Source organism: Lissotriton helveticus, chromosome 6, assembly GCF_964261635.1.
Source record: "Lissotriton helveticus chromosome 6, aLisHel1.1, whole genome shotgun sequence".
NCBI lineage: Eukaryota > Metazoa > Chordata > Amphibia > Caudata > Salamandridae > Lissotriton > Lissotriton helveticus.
In genome coordinates, this window is record NC_136067.1 from 702,499,610 (window position 1) to 702,513,378 (window position 13,769).

Genomic DNA, 13,769 nt, shown 5'->3' on the forward strand with positions numbered 1-13,769 from the left:
GTTCAACCTTATACTCTGTGAGCACTGGCTCCCCCCTTACTCTCTCCTGAAATAGAAAACAAAGAAATACTGATGTCTTTGTATTTAAAGCAAATAGGAACAACACGGAGTAATGAGTTCCAAGGTAACGTACTCCCCAGTTGAAGGCGCTAGGTAAGTAATAGTCCACTCCGAGTGTTGCAAAGTTAAGAGAAATTACCTTAGTAAATAGTCGTGGAGATCCCAAGCTTAAATGTATATCGGTTGAGCCTTATATCGCAGGCACCTTCCGTTAAGTGGGCACAAAAGGGCTTCTCTGCACGAGACTGTAAGGACAATCCCCACCAACAGAGAAGCCGGAAATGAAAGTACAAACACAAGAATTACCTCTGCACGAGACCGTATTCCTCACGGTCTCATCCAACAGTGGCAAATTGAACCTGTACTCGAATCAGAATGCAACAGGAAAAACACCGCTCTCAGTCACATACCGAGCGGTTCTGAAATCCCGAGTCAGAATGAACCCGGAAAGAAGCAATCGGTAACTCGGTGCAGGTGCACCCTTACCGCCTCTCAGGAACCTGATACAGAGTCGCTGGCTCGAAATATCAGCAACCAAGCTCACCATAGGAATCATCCGCGTTCTCTCCTCCGGTCGCCGCCATGTTATTACAGCCGCGGAGATGACACGGCCCACGTGATGCGTGGCCCGCAAGGATACTGGGAACTGTAGTTCAGCGTGTTCCCTTCCGTACTCCAGCGGCAGACAGTGACTACCGGGCTATGGCAATGTGACACCTGGTATGGCTCTCCCCCCTTCCAGTGGGAGCCAGGTGTCTGTGTTGGTGGCTAGTAAGAGGCAAATTAGGTCCAACAGATAGGCCAGGGTCTTGGTCAGCTTCATGCAGCTGAAGTGCTGGTCGAAGCCCACCACCACGGTCCTCACATCGGGGTCGCTGCTGACCGCAACCCAGTCGCCCATACCGCCGCTGACAGGGTCCGCTCGAGGGCCCAAGGTAGGGGATACCCTAGGCATCAAACTCCTGGCTGACGGCTTTGCCTCCGATCAGGTACACCTTGTCGTCCAGCTTGGCGATCTTCCGCAGGTAGACAGCCATGCAGAAGGCGGTGCCAATTAAAGACCTCTTCCTTGGGGACGCTGAAGCCCATCCTGGCCAGCTTCTCGGCGTACATCTGCCGGGTCTTGGTGCTGTTGTTTGTAATGATGACAGGCTTGCTTGCCTGCCCTCTTTAGGCTATTGATGACTTTTGGGTTCTGGTTAACACTTCAGACTGAACATTTCGGCTCATTCATTTGTTGTATCGGGTTGGTTCGTTTTGCGCTCCATGCAAAAGGAATGGTCGCAGATTGTTTAGTTCCACCGTCACATTCGGGCGAACATTAGAGGGAGGATGAGGCGACCACTGACGTAAATCATGACGGCCAAGTACAGCTATGTCCAGGGCCCCCGCGCCAGCCAAAGATTTTCTGCCAACCAAGCATTGCATTGTGGGACTTGTAGTCAGGGTCAGCCGTTGGCATATGCGAGCTGGGCCCAGGCTGCCGGCACCCCTAAAGGTACAGGAGCAGCTGCAAGAAACCTCACTTCGACCTGGGACACAGAGATAATACAATCAGCGGGAGGGGTGCCAAGCAGTGTTAGAAGTGGGGGGGGGTCCGTAGGGCACGGCGTGCCCCTACTTTTAAAAATTATGCTAGTCCGTTCTCCTACTTCTTTGTTTTTAAAAAAGCGTACCAAGACTGCAAGATTAGCCCTACTTTAAAAGTACAACTTTATTTTTCAGCCTGTGTGGTGCACCGTGCACATCGAAGAAGGCCTCGGCAGTGCACCTGACCCCCTCCCATTCCCCTCTGTGCCTAGGGGCCTGCAAACTGACACTGAACGGGCTATCAGTCTTAGCATTGTCGCGAAAACGTCTGCCTCTGTTGGCCCTGCTGCTGCTGTGAGCCCGTGATTCACACCTCATTGAGGAGGATGCCTGCCTGCCCCCACTGTGACCATCAGAATACTTTGGTGGCGCCGCCACTGACGCCACCTGGAAAGAAGAAAAGAGCTTCACTGACGACTTTGTGGATTGCTGTAAATCTGCTTTCCAGCCAGCCAGAACTGAACAAGCATTGGAAATGCAATAGATCGCGCCTTTGATTAAGTTAAAGCCATTTGCTTCACTAATGGTATTGTATTGCAAAGCAAATGGCTTTAACTTAATGAAAGGCAAGACCTATTGCATTTTTATTATTAATGCTTATTTGGAATTGTTTTTTACTGTGCTGTTCAGTGCTGACTACTTGTCTGCTCCATGCAAATAAATACAGCTAGTAATCCAGTAATTTACTTGACACTAGTTTTTCATGTTAAATAGATAGGCTGTTTCTAGATTGATGATATTAAGGTACAAGCCCAGATGGCACACTGTTTCCAGTTTCCTGTATCAGATTTCTTCATCAGTACCTCTATTTGGTAACGTTTGGAGGTCTGACTGACCTTTGACTATTTGAGTTTGATCACTTTTGCCCTACAGCACATGCTCATTGGCTTAGCTTGCAAATTGAATACGTTCTACTCTTTCCCGGCCAGTATAGAAACCAAGCTCATGGCTGGGCACAGTGAGTGACCCATCTAGGTCCATATTCCAGTAGCATTCTTTGGAACATATTAGCTTCACAAAAACTTTAACTAATCACAAAAGATACCGAGCCTTGCAGTTTCTCTCAGAGTGTAAAAGCATAGGCATGCACTGGTCATACACTTATCAGGGGGAATCGGATAATACCTGTACTTGCGGTTTGTGTTTTTACAGAGTGGGAGGTTAGAAGAAACCAAGGCCTCTGTACATAGAATTATCTGTTTCACAAACATCAGAGACCTCACTGTACCATGCCGTGCTTTAGGACAGAACAGGAGAGGTCTTACTTAACCCACCCCATGTTTTGTCAAAATTTGCAATCATCATAAAATCTTTAGTCTGTCAATCAAAGCGACCGAAAAATTACAACCTACATTAAAAACGAGTATATATAGTGCACAGATCACAGTAAGATAAAAACATCATAAAATGAAAAATTAAGAACAGAATTAATATCCATCATCAACTAAAGTGACCTATTGCCTCTCGCACCTCACGGTAAATTGGCCTGCCGGTCCCCTGCAACCGGGTCCTTCAACCCTCCATGTGGGACATGAATGCTGTATGAGGCTTCCTTCTGCTTGTATAGAGGATATTTGTATGGGTCGTTTATGATACTGGTGCTCCAAGCCATGCTGGAATCCATTTACTATTTGCTACAAGTGGTATCTAAGATGAAGGGATGGAGAGAAGTCAGACAGCAGATGTAAATTCCAGAGCTCGTCCAGGGTAGTGCAGCGATCCTATGTAGTGGAACAAACTTGTGGGTATGGAAGAGGAGACAGAGAACCCCTTGAAACTGGAGAGTTAACCACATACCCTTCCCATGCCTATTGTTTGTTGGAAACGCCACTACCCACAGGTTATCAGAACTCTTCCTGCTAATATCTTGTGATAAAGATCTTGGTTGAATCAGTCTGAGTGAAATAATCAAAGCGACAGAACTGGCAAGAACTACTCACAGGGCTGACTGTTGAAATGCATAACTACTTCGTAGTATAAAGATGGACCACAAACTTCCAACCAGTGTGCAAGGTGCCTATGCACTTAGAAGGTAGGGCCAGGGAATGTTCCCTGCAACAGTGTGAGCCAGGATGTAGTGTGCCAGCGAGGCTCACTAAATAATGAAAGATAATAGTCAGATATCGGATTTCTATAAATCGGGACACTTGTATATTGTGCTTCAGTGCTTAATTTGAGCAGGTTGTTTCCGGTGCTCGGAACCAACACTTAATTGTCAACACCGGCACTTGTGACAGTCTGCCGTCTGGCTAATTTAAAGATGATCAAAACAACAGATGATTATTAAGTCACTATACACTAAAAATTACTATTTCCTCCACCTAGCCCATTCTTATAGCTTTGGGGGCCTGGAATTGTCCAAATTGTTTTTTTTTGTAGAAGTTGTGTTGTTACTATCATTGGCAGCATGGCTGATTATATGATTCCAGGAAAAGAAGAACTCCAAAACATATGATATCTATTTGCCAATAGAGAGCAGAAATGGTTAGAAAAAGGGAGGAGAAGTGCCAATGAAAGAAACTGCATGGGTCGGAGACAAATATATTAAACCTCAAATAAACTTGTTTATCGATTGTCTGAATTAAATAATTTTATAAGCTGTAACTGGTCAGTGAAATGCCAAACGTACTAAAAATTGACATGTTTTGCTATTTCTAGCCACACCTCTGACTCCGCCCACTAATCCAATCCTGTTTATTCCCACCCCCTGATACCCACAGTTCCCCTACTTTTTTTTCCCCACTTCGACCACTGGTGCCAAGTGTGTTTTCCCCCCAGGGTGCTGCCTGGCCAAAGGCCAGCTCTGCTAGCTGTCCACCTTTGCCCATTCTAAACTTATTCCAGATGTCATCAGTGCTGCTGGATAAAAAGCCTTAGCGGTCTGATGTGGGTGCGCATTACATAGCACCATTTGGTAGCCATGGCGACATGAGTGGGGTTGGGCGAACTCGGTTTCCATTAGCTTTCTTACTTTGCTGAATGAGGGATAGGCAGCTCAGCTGTTTGTGCCTTCTGTGGGCACGAGACGTGACATGGTGGATGGTTGGGGGGGCTGGGGTGTTAGCTACACTATTGTATCTCCTCACAAGCCGCAATTAGGAATGGTTAATAGAAGACTGAGTCCTTTGCACCGGAACATTATGTTCGAGACTTGGATTTCAAGTCAACAACATCAGTTGGATTCTGGAAGTTGAAGTCTCATACTTGCCAGGAGTGCCACATGTGATGTCACCCAGTTCAAGCTAGTTAGTCAACAACTTTGCATTCTGGGTTTTGTAGTTTGCTTTCCGCACTGGACTTGTGGTCTAAATGCCAGCTCTGGTGGAGTGTCCCGCAAGGCATGGGATTATTTAACAGCTGTAGGAGTATGTATAATTTGAAGTGTAAACAGAGTATGTACAGTTTTGCATTCATTTGTAAAATACAGAGACATCAGGTAGCCACAAAAGCACATATGCGTGCTGGGCTGGCTTTAGCACTGGTGACACCCAGTCCAACAATGTTCGTTGTGCCCTCCAATGACCACCTCCACCATGGATTCCCTCACCACCACCTTTTAGCAGTGCCCGTCAAGGCTCCATAGCCACTCTCTTTCAGATGTATTTAATTAGTTATACAGCGCCACTCATACCAGTGTAGGGTGTCAGAGCACTATGCATCACACACATTACACAGAGACAATAAATCACATGTGTAAGTGAGTATATAGGAGATGTCACATAAGCTAAAGGAGTACAAAATGTAGGAGTGACATGTCATCCACACAAAAAAAAAAAATCCACACTGGTAGGCCGTATAGTTTAAGAGTGCTTGGTCTTGATAAGAATAGGTTTCTACCCAAATGAACCCTTTTTGCAACATTATTCTATGCTCTAATCTATACTTTGCAGTGTGTATGCAGTTCTTTGATGACAGTTGATACTTCACTGTTCTATATTAGGATTTTAACCTATAAATTGCAAGTAACAAAAGGATGTCTCTTAAAAAAAGCAGTAACCCCTTGACCTATTCACATTATATGCACTTTGTAATCTGCATAGTACACATTCTTTGCACCAGGAATATTAATCCTCTGTGCTATTTTATAAACAATCAAAACCTCATCTATTCAAAACCCCAATCTCTTTCCAGGAACAACATTAATCACTAAAGTTACCTTGATATTTTTATTGTTGCCTGGAAATTGCTGAAAGCAACGAACGCCGCAGCAGGTGCTTTTAAACCCCCAAAAAACTTGCAAACATGGCGCCCCCTGAAATAATCACCTGGTGCAGTAGCACTGGTCTCGTTGCCCTAGAGCCAGCCTTCGCTGCATGCTGGTTGTTTCTTTTTGCAGTTTTACATAGTACGAACTCGGCTCAAGGGCACTGGAGAGCTTCACACGAGCATGAGTTACATTACACAAGGCTAGATTCTTTTTTAGGCACAGGGGAGTAAGTGATTTGCCCAATATCACAGAATGTGGAGGCGACGCAGGACTCGGACTCTAGTTCCAAAGTCGGCAGTTCTGGCCATAACAGCACACGTCTAAAGTATCAAGCATTTGCAATGCCAATAGCTCAAACTTTAATAATGTGAAACCTATTGCATTGCAAATGCTTGCTTCTATTGTACCAGCTAGTCTAATCTCTGGGAATTTCCCAGTCTCTTATCTGAGCATAATGCAATCTTTCTGAATCTGTTAATTTGAAGTCCATTTTGCGCTGTGCAAAAGATTTATTTATCCTGCTATGAAACAGATCTGCAATGTACCTTAACCCATCTCGCCTCCCCCATTCAGTGCTGTTGAGAAATCTGGGATGGAATAAATTGGGGTGCATAGTGACAGGTAGGCGGTCAGAGACCATTTTCTAGTTAAAGTGCCGCACACCTGAAGTGGTGTGTTAATGGTAGTGCTTAGAGAGGCACTGCACGGTCTGTACGCAAAGAATTATGTAGCCAAAATGCTCCCCTTAAGGGTTGCATCATAACTGCCTGTTCCATATGTGGCCATTGAAAATCTGTCTCCTCCCTGAACCACTCCATATGATTTGCAGTTGTGTTGCTAATAGTATAGCCTAGATTTCGCCTGGCATTTGCTGTGGTAAAGCAACTTAATGGGACCTCGCGACCTAGTACCTCTCCAGATAAGCCTATTGATTGCTGCCTGGAGAGAAGTAAAAAGGTTCTCCTCCACCCACCAAAACTGGACGCACCTTTAATAGGTATAAGATTCTTAGCAGGGTCATCACTTTTACTAAATTAGGGGGTCATTATGATTGCAGAATTCCCGCATCCTCCGGGCCGGCGGAAGCCACCGCCGGCCCGGAGGATGCGGGAAAACCGCAGCGGAGCCTCCACAGACCCACCACCAAATTAGGATGGCTGGTGGGTCTGATAATCTGTCCGCAGCTTTTCCGCCGCGGTCGAAAGGCGACCGCGGCGGAAAAGCACTAACATGTCTGGTGGTGTCTATCAGACACCGCCAGGCATATTAGGATGTCTGCAATTCTATGCTTTTCCACGGCGGCTTTTCCGCCGTGAAAAAGCATACGGACCTTCACTTCGGGGGCCCGTTGCGGGCCCCCTGGGTGAAGGGGTGGTGGGGGGTGCACATGGGGGGTACCTATGGTACCCCCCTGCATTTGCGTGCACAATGCAGCAGGCACCGCGCGGTGCCTGCCGCTTTGTGCACGCAAATGCTGTGCATGCATTTTTTACATTGGGGCGGGTGCAGCTTGAAGCTGCACCCGCCGCGATGTTAGAGATAGAGGATGTGACCGCCACCCTGGTGGTCACATCCTAATCAGATCGGAGGGAACGCCGCAGCCCATGCGGACGTTCCCTCCTCCTCAGGGGTCGCGGACGGACTCAAGTCCGTCCGCGATCCTAATCGACCCCTTAATGTGGTCAATCTTGATGCCGCCTATTCACAAAATTGAGAGGAGTGTCCACTTTGTAGGTCTCGACTTATTTCAAACAGTAAAGAGGGGTGGTTTGCTCTAATACATCTTGTGCCTACGGTGTGATTTTATCCCTATGTATTTGACCTATGATCATGACCACAAAAGTAGAAATCCACCCTGCAGGTCCTCCATCTCCTCGAGGGGGAAGGTCTAGATACAGGATTTCTGATTTGATCATATTCATTTTTCAACCTGCCAAGTATTCAGTCTGTTAGTTGCTTAAGTTCTCCAGTGAACAAGATTCGTCGCCCTTGTCTGTCTTTCGCCCCTCTAATATGGGATGTCAAAGGTTCAAAACTGAAGAAAAGTAACAGAGGACAACCCTGTCGAGTACCACATCTCAGCTGGAACATCTGAGAGATCTGGCCATTGAGTGTCATTCTGGCTAAAGAGCCTCATAGTTAGCCATGATTAAAGACATAAATGTTCAGCTCATGCACACTCCCTCCAGGACCAATCTCGTAAACTGTTGGTAATTTTTTCTTTCCAGCCTTTTCGACCAGGTGGATTAGCCTGTAGATGTTATGTGTTTTTTTTTCCTTCACCAGGCTGACTAGTCCAGGTGGATGATCGCAGGTAGTAAGTCGTGTAGCCTGTTTGCAAGAATTTTGAAGCTAAGCAACAAGTCATAATAATGCATTTGTAGAAGGTGTATTTCTGTGGGTCTTTACCAGGTTTCAATATCCCAATAATAACAGCTTCTGTCATATAAGGTGTCACTGTCCCAATTTTAGCAAACATGCTGAACAGGGATGTTTATCTAGGAATCAATGTTCAAATGTCTTGTAGAATATGCCTCTAAAGCCATACCTGCTTGGTGCTTTGCCCATCTTAAGTTGGGATATTGCAGATTTTACCTCCTCTTCTGATATGGAAGATTCTAATTGGTCAAAATGCTCCGGAGGGATTTTGGTGCGACCAGCCTTAGTAATGCTTCCTCTCTGGGAGACTGAAGTATTCCATGTGTATACAGGTTTTGGTAGAAAGTCTGGCTTTTTTTAAATCTTATCTGACTCTGCCTGCAGACTTGGACCATGTGCCAGAAGCATCAATCAAACAGGGCTTTTACAGCGCAGCTAGTCACCCATAAGGGTATTAAGGTATTGAGAACCATGCTGCTTCGAGAGCAAGAGGGAGTACCAGGTCCAGGGCTGGAGGGGGGTCATTTCAAGATTTAGCATCAAGGAAGGAGAAGGAGCAACTTACACTGTTGCTTCGGAGGAGGGAGGGGGACTGTGTGAAGGAGAAGGAGGCAGAGCACAGGTGTTTGGAGGTTCTGGGGGAAGTTCAGGTGATGGTTGATGTATGCTGGTCCTTGATAGAGAAGGGACTTGTAGGTGTGGATCAGCATCTTGAATTGACATCTCTTTTGAATGGGGAGCCAGTGGAGCTTCTTGAGGTGGGTGGGTGATGTGGGTTCATTTAGGGAGATCAAGAATGAGTCTGGCTGCTGAGTTCTGTATGGCTCTAAGTCTGCTTCTTAAGGTTAACAACAAAGAAGGGTACACAGTTCCCAAGGGAAGGATTACTCTGAGTGAGTGGACTACAAGGGAGGAGAAGAGAAGCAGGACCCAGGTGACAAGACTAAGAAGGAACCGAGGAAAAGGGGATGGGGATCCTCCATTTCACGACTTAACACCCTCACACACCCAGCAAGCTAGGTGTCATGCTTCATCATATGAGTTTTTGCTCCTCGTCATGCTGGCGGTGCAATGCCTGACGGGCACTCAGATGGGGCTCTTTGTCAGAGATCTTCTGTCCCTGCCAATTGGTGCATGGGGGTATGAGGGCCTAATGTAAGGGGGTGTAGATGTGTGTGAGTGATAGTGAAAAGGATTAAAAAAGGTTAGGCAATCCACTATGTAGTTTATTAGCGTGGCAGTCTACCTTGTTAAAAGAGATATGGTGAGGTATACTTCCTGGTTCAATGATCCAAGGGAGACTACTCCACCAAGCGGTCAGTTAGTGGTTGGTCGACATGTTTCATGCAGTAGTTCTTAGGGATACAGTGCAATTCATCAGGACCTATAATGTTTCTAAAATACTATCTACACAAGGTGGACGGCATCACATTTTACCTACTCCACACGGGGTTGGTAGGCTGTCGGTCCTACCGCTCCTTAGTGAAACCTGGGAAGGAAACAAAAAATGTAACAATACAGTTTGAACAAGAAGCTGAAAGTATCACAACCCATAGTTCAGTAGTGCACTCAGAGAAACATATCTAAGGGAGGTGTGTTTTGGTGATTAATTCACTCTATTAAAAATGGCGCGAAAGGTTGCTGTTTAGCAAATGTTAAAAAGTGTGACATAAGGGAGTATGCTACAGAGAACATAGGCTAAATCACACAACATACTGAGTGGAGAGTAACGAGGGTAGGGGTCCTCACCCTAATATCGGTAGTATGAAGCTTCAACAGTCTCCTCCAATCATGACTTGCTAGTACAACAGTGGTAGCCTGGTGGGGGAAATAGTAATAACAACAATAGCGATGACATGTGGAACATGCTTTAACGCTAGAGTAGGTGTTGGTGCTATGGAGCCACAGAGCCAAAGGCATCTCCATATGCTAATGCCACCTGAGACAATTGTCCGCTCAGATGCAATATTACCCCTTACTAGTGGCATTGCCGTAGCGTTTCAGGGATCGCTCGAATGCAGAGATAGACTACAAGCAGTGGGACACCCCGGGAAGCAGAGCGGGAAGCCAGTCACACGAACGTAGTACCGGAGACCAGTCACACATACCCTGGTGGCGTTTTTGCTCTTTTATGATTCGGGGGGTCTCAGTGTGCAGGACCTGCCGATGGGTCAGCGGTGGCTTCCCCCAATGCCACACAAGACAGACCACTCAGCCCCTCCTATTGCAGAAGTGTGGTCCATGTTAACCCAGGCAAGTACCCCGAGGTACTGGGGATACTCACGAGGGAGCAACCAGGTTGGCGGGCCAGCATGAAGAAGACGAAGCCATTGTCAGAGTTTCTCCATATCGGCGTATCAACTTACCTCGTCTCGTCGTGCGTTGCAAATGTCAACCTACCCGGACGAGCGGCGGACGGGAGGAGCTGGAGAGCGAGTTCCGCTCTCGTTACCTCTTATATACCGACATCATATAGAGGTTGTTGTTCGGGCCGCCGCTTCCGCGTTCAGGGTGGGGAAACGCCGCGCACGTTGATCAGAGGAAGGGGAGGCGCTCGTAGGTCACATGGTGTCCTAATGTGTCTGGGGAAGTATAGCGGGGGCCATCTTGGAACAGCACACGCTAAGGTGGTGGCTGCTTATAAGTTGTTCGATGAAATGCCTAAGGTGGCGCTAAATGGGGCAAGCTTACTACGGGGTGAGGTGTTAGACTCGTACCTATAAATTCAATGGAAAGAGGTCGAAAAGCAAGTTGATAAATGTCGGTACGGAAGTCTCCTGCGATTGCATGGAGGGTCCCTTGGAGGTCGGGATAATGTATAAGGTGGTGAACTCTGGGTCATCGAGTACACCGTAACCTCGTGAGTTATGCCTGTGTCGAGGTGGGTGGACAGGGTGATCACAGTGTCACAGGGTCTAGTGATGACGCCATTGTCATCCTTACTGAGGGGGCCCTGTTGTTGAAGCCCATCATCGACGGATGTAGGAGTCACGAAGACCGCCGGGAAGGGCCAATTCAGTTGGATAGTGCTGCCCATGGGATGGCGTCATTCAATCCTGTGACATCAGTTCCCAAGCGGTGGACCCATCTCTGTTCGATCCTAAAGAGGGCCTGTTGTGTAATGTTGGGGTGTGACTCTAACACAAGCCAAGTAAGGCTTTCAGATGGGTGCTGCATCTCTTTGTAGTGACCATATAGTCTAGTGTGTGTGTCTTGGAGCACCTAATGTTACTCTTATGCTCCGTAATTCGTAGTTTGACCTGTCTCATGGTCATGCCCACGTATCGTTTTCCACAGGGACAGGTGAGTAGGTAGATGCACCTTTGTGTATTACAGTTAGAGTGCCTTTTGATATGCCACGTAAAGGAGTCAAGCAATTTTATTTCTTTTTGGACTTTTGTCTGATTACAGACGGTGCATCCACCGCCAGGGTGGTGTCCGGTGACTTTGGGCATGTCCCACAGTGTTCTCTGGGTAGTACTTTCTTTCTTTCTAGGTCTAGTGTGTATTAGCCTATCTTTCAGGTTCGCTGTGCGTTTGAATGCAAATCTAGGATGTGGGAATGACAGGTCACCAGAGTTGACTATACTCCAGTGTTTCATTATTGCTTGCTTAATTTGAGCTGAGTTTTTCGTGAATGTGGTCACACAGGTTAGCGTATCAGTAGACTCTTTAGTTTTGCGTTCTAGCAAGGCATCTCTTGGATTGTTCATGGCCCTTTTAAATGAATTCCGGACATGTTTAGAGGGGTAACCTCTGTCCAGGAGCTTGTGTTGTAATTGCTGTCCCTCTCTTTTGAAGTCTGCGAGATTGGAACAGTTCCTTCGAATCCTAAGGAACTGCCCGAATGGGAGGTTGTCTCTGAGGGATTGAGGGTGGTGACTTCCATAGAGGAGGAGGCTATTCCTATCAGTGGTTTTAGTGTGTAGGTTGGTACTAAGACCAGTCTCGTCTAGCCGTATCTTCAGGTCTAGGAAGGCAACCTCTGTAGTGGAGATAGTACTAGTAAACCTCAAAAAGGGGGTTTGTTCATTTAGCCACATACAGAAGGCGTTGCAGGTATCTCTGTCTCCTCTCCACAGGATCAGGATGTCGTCTATTTACCGTCGCCACACTGTCAGGTTATCTCTAAACGGGTTAGTGGACTCATAGACAACTGTCTCCTCAAAGTGTGCCATGTAGATACAGGCCAAACTAGGAGCAAACGTACTGCCCATCGAGGTACCCTGTACTTGGTGGTAAAGGTCAGCCTCATATTGATTCTTAAGGTTGTCATCTGTCATAAGAGAGTTAATGTAGGGGTATGAACATATTGTTCTCTCATTGTACATAGTTCTGCTTCTGTTGTTTGGACTTCATAAGAGTGAAGTTGTCTAAAATTCGCCATAATAGAAGTAAATTCACCCAATAGGACTACTTTAAAAGCATCCCATAGAGGAGCTGAAGACACTGTGGTTATCATTGTGTGTGAAATAATGTACAATTCCTTTCTCAATGTCTTGCTTGAATACGTAGCCTCTCAGTGAGGAAGAGTGTAGGCACCATTCCTAGTGCCCTGTCTCTTGCAGCTTATATCTAAATGTATAATAATTTGTGCATGATCTGAAAAAGAGATCTGACCAATCTCTGATTTGACCACCAATGGACCTAAAAGGAAACTGGTCAGGAAAGAATCAATCCATGAATGTGAGAAGAAGGTATACACAGTCGGTCTCATGTTGTTCAAGTGATATATCTCTGAGACCCATAGACAGTTTTGTATGTTTAAGAGTTTAAGGCAAAGTTCCCAGGAATCTACCAGACATGACACAGCTGTCCAAGGATCTGTCCCAAGCAATATTCAGATCATCTGCTAATTTGATCTTGCCTCTGGCAAATCCATCAAATTGTGTAAAACATTCTAGTAAAAATGAACCTGGTCCTTAATTCTGTGCGTGGGTCGTAGCGATGGGTTGTAGCGAGGGTCAACAAATGCCCTCCCAATTGCCCCTTGAAATTATATATGTCCCCTCTGGTGAATAAAAATAGCCACTTCAATGTGTTTTAACGTGCAGTGGGGTAAAGTCGGTCCCAATCTGTATTGATCAAGTCTCATCAAGTGTTTCCTAAAGAACAATTATTGCAGGTGGGTTTCTCAGAAAGAATTTCAATATCAACATTCATTTGTTTTGGGCATTGAATGCTTTACCATTATGGGATATGATTATCACCATTATGAGGCTGGGGGTCAGCTGCTATATGAGATGTGACTACAATTAAGCCTTTTATTGTAAGATCAGGGTCATTATACCCCTAACAGAAAGAGGAAATCATTGCTGTCTGTTAGAAATTCGGTTTCTGGGTGGCAGAGGTATGCATTTTGTCCAAGAAGGAATCACAATCCTAGTCAGAATAAGACAGATACACATCATAAATTAACCTGTGCTCACTCTCTGGCAGCTTGGTTCTGAGCTGTGAGACTTAACTTAAGAGGCAATATGTAAAGTATTTGTAGAACACTTTCAACAGTAACACAGTGAAAACAGCACAAAAA

General features: G+C 46.0%; 1 pseudogene; it reads right to left on the reverse strand.

The window, feature by feature from the left end:
* Window positions 1-760: 760 nt before the first annotated feature.
* Window positions 761-13,769, reverse strand: part of LOC144762468 (glycerol-3-phosphate phosphatase-like) — a 95,283-nt pseudogene continuing 82,274 nt past the window's right edge.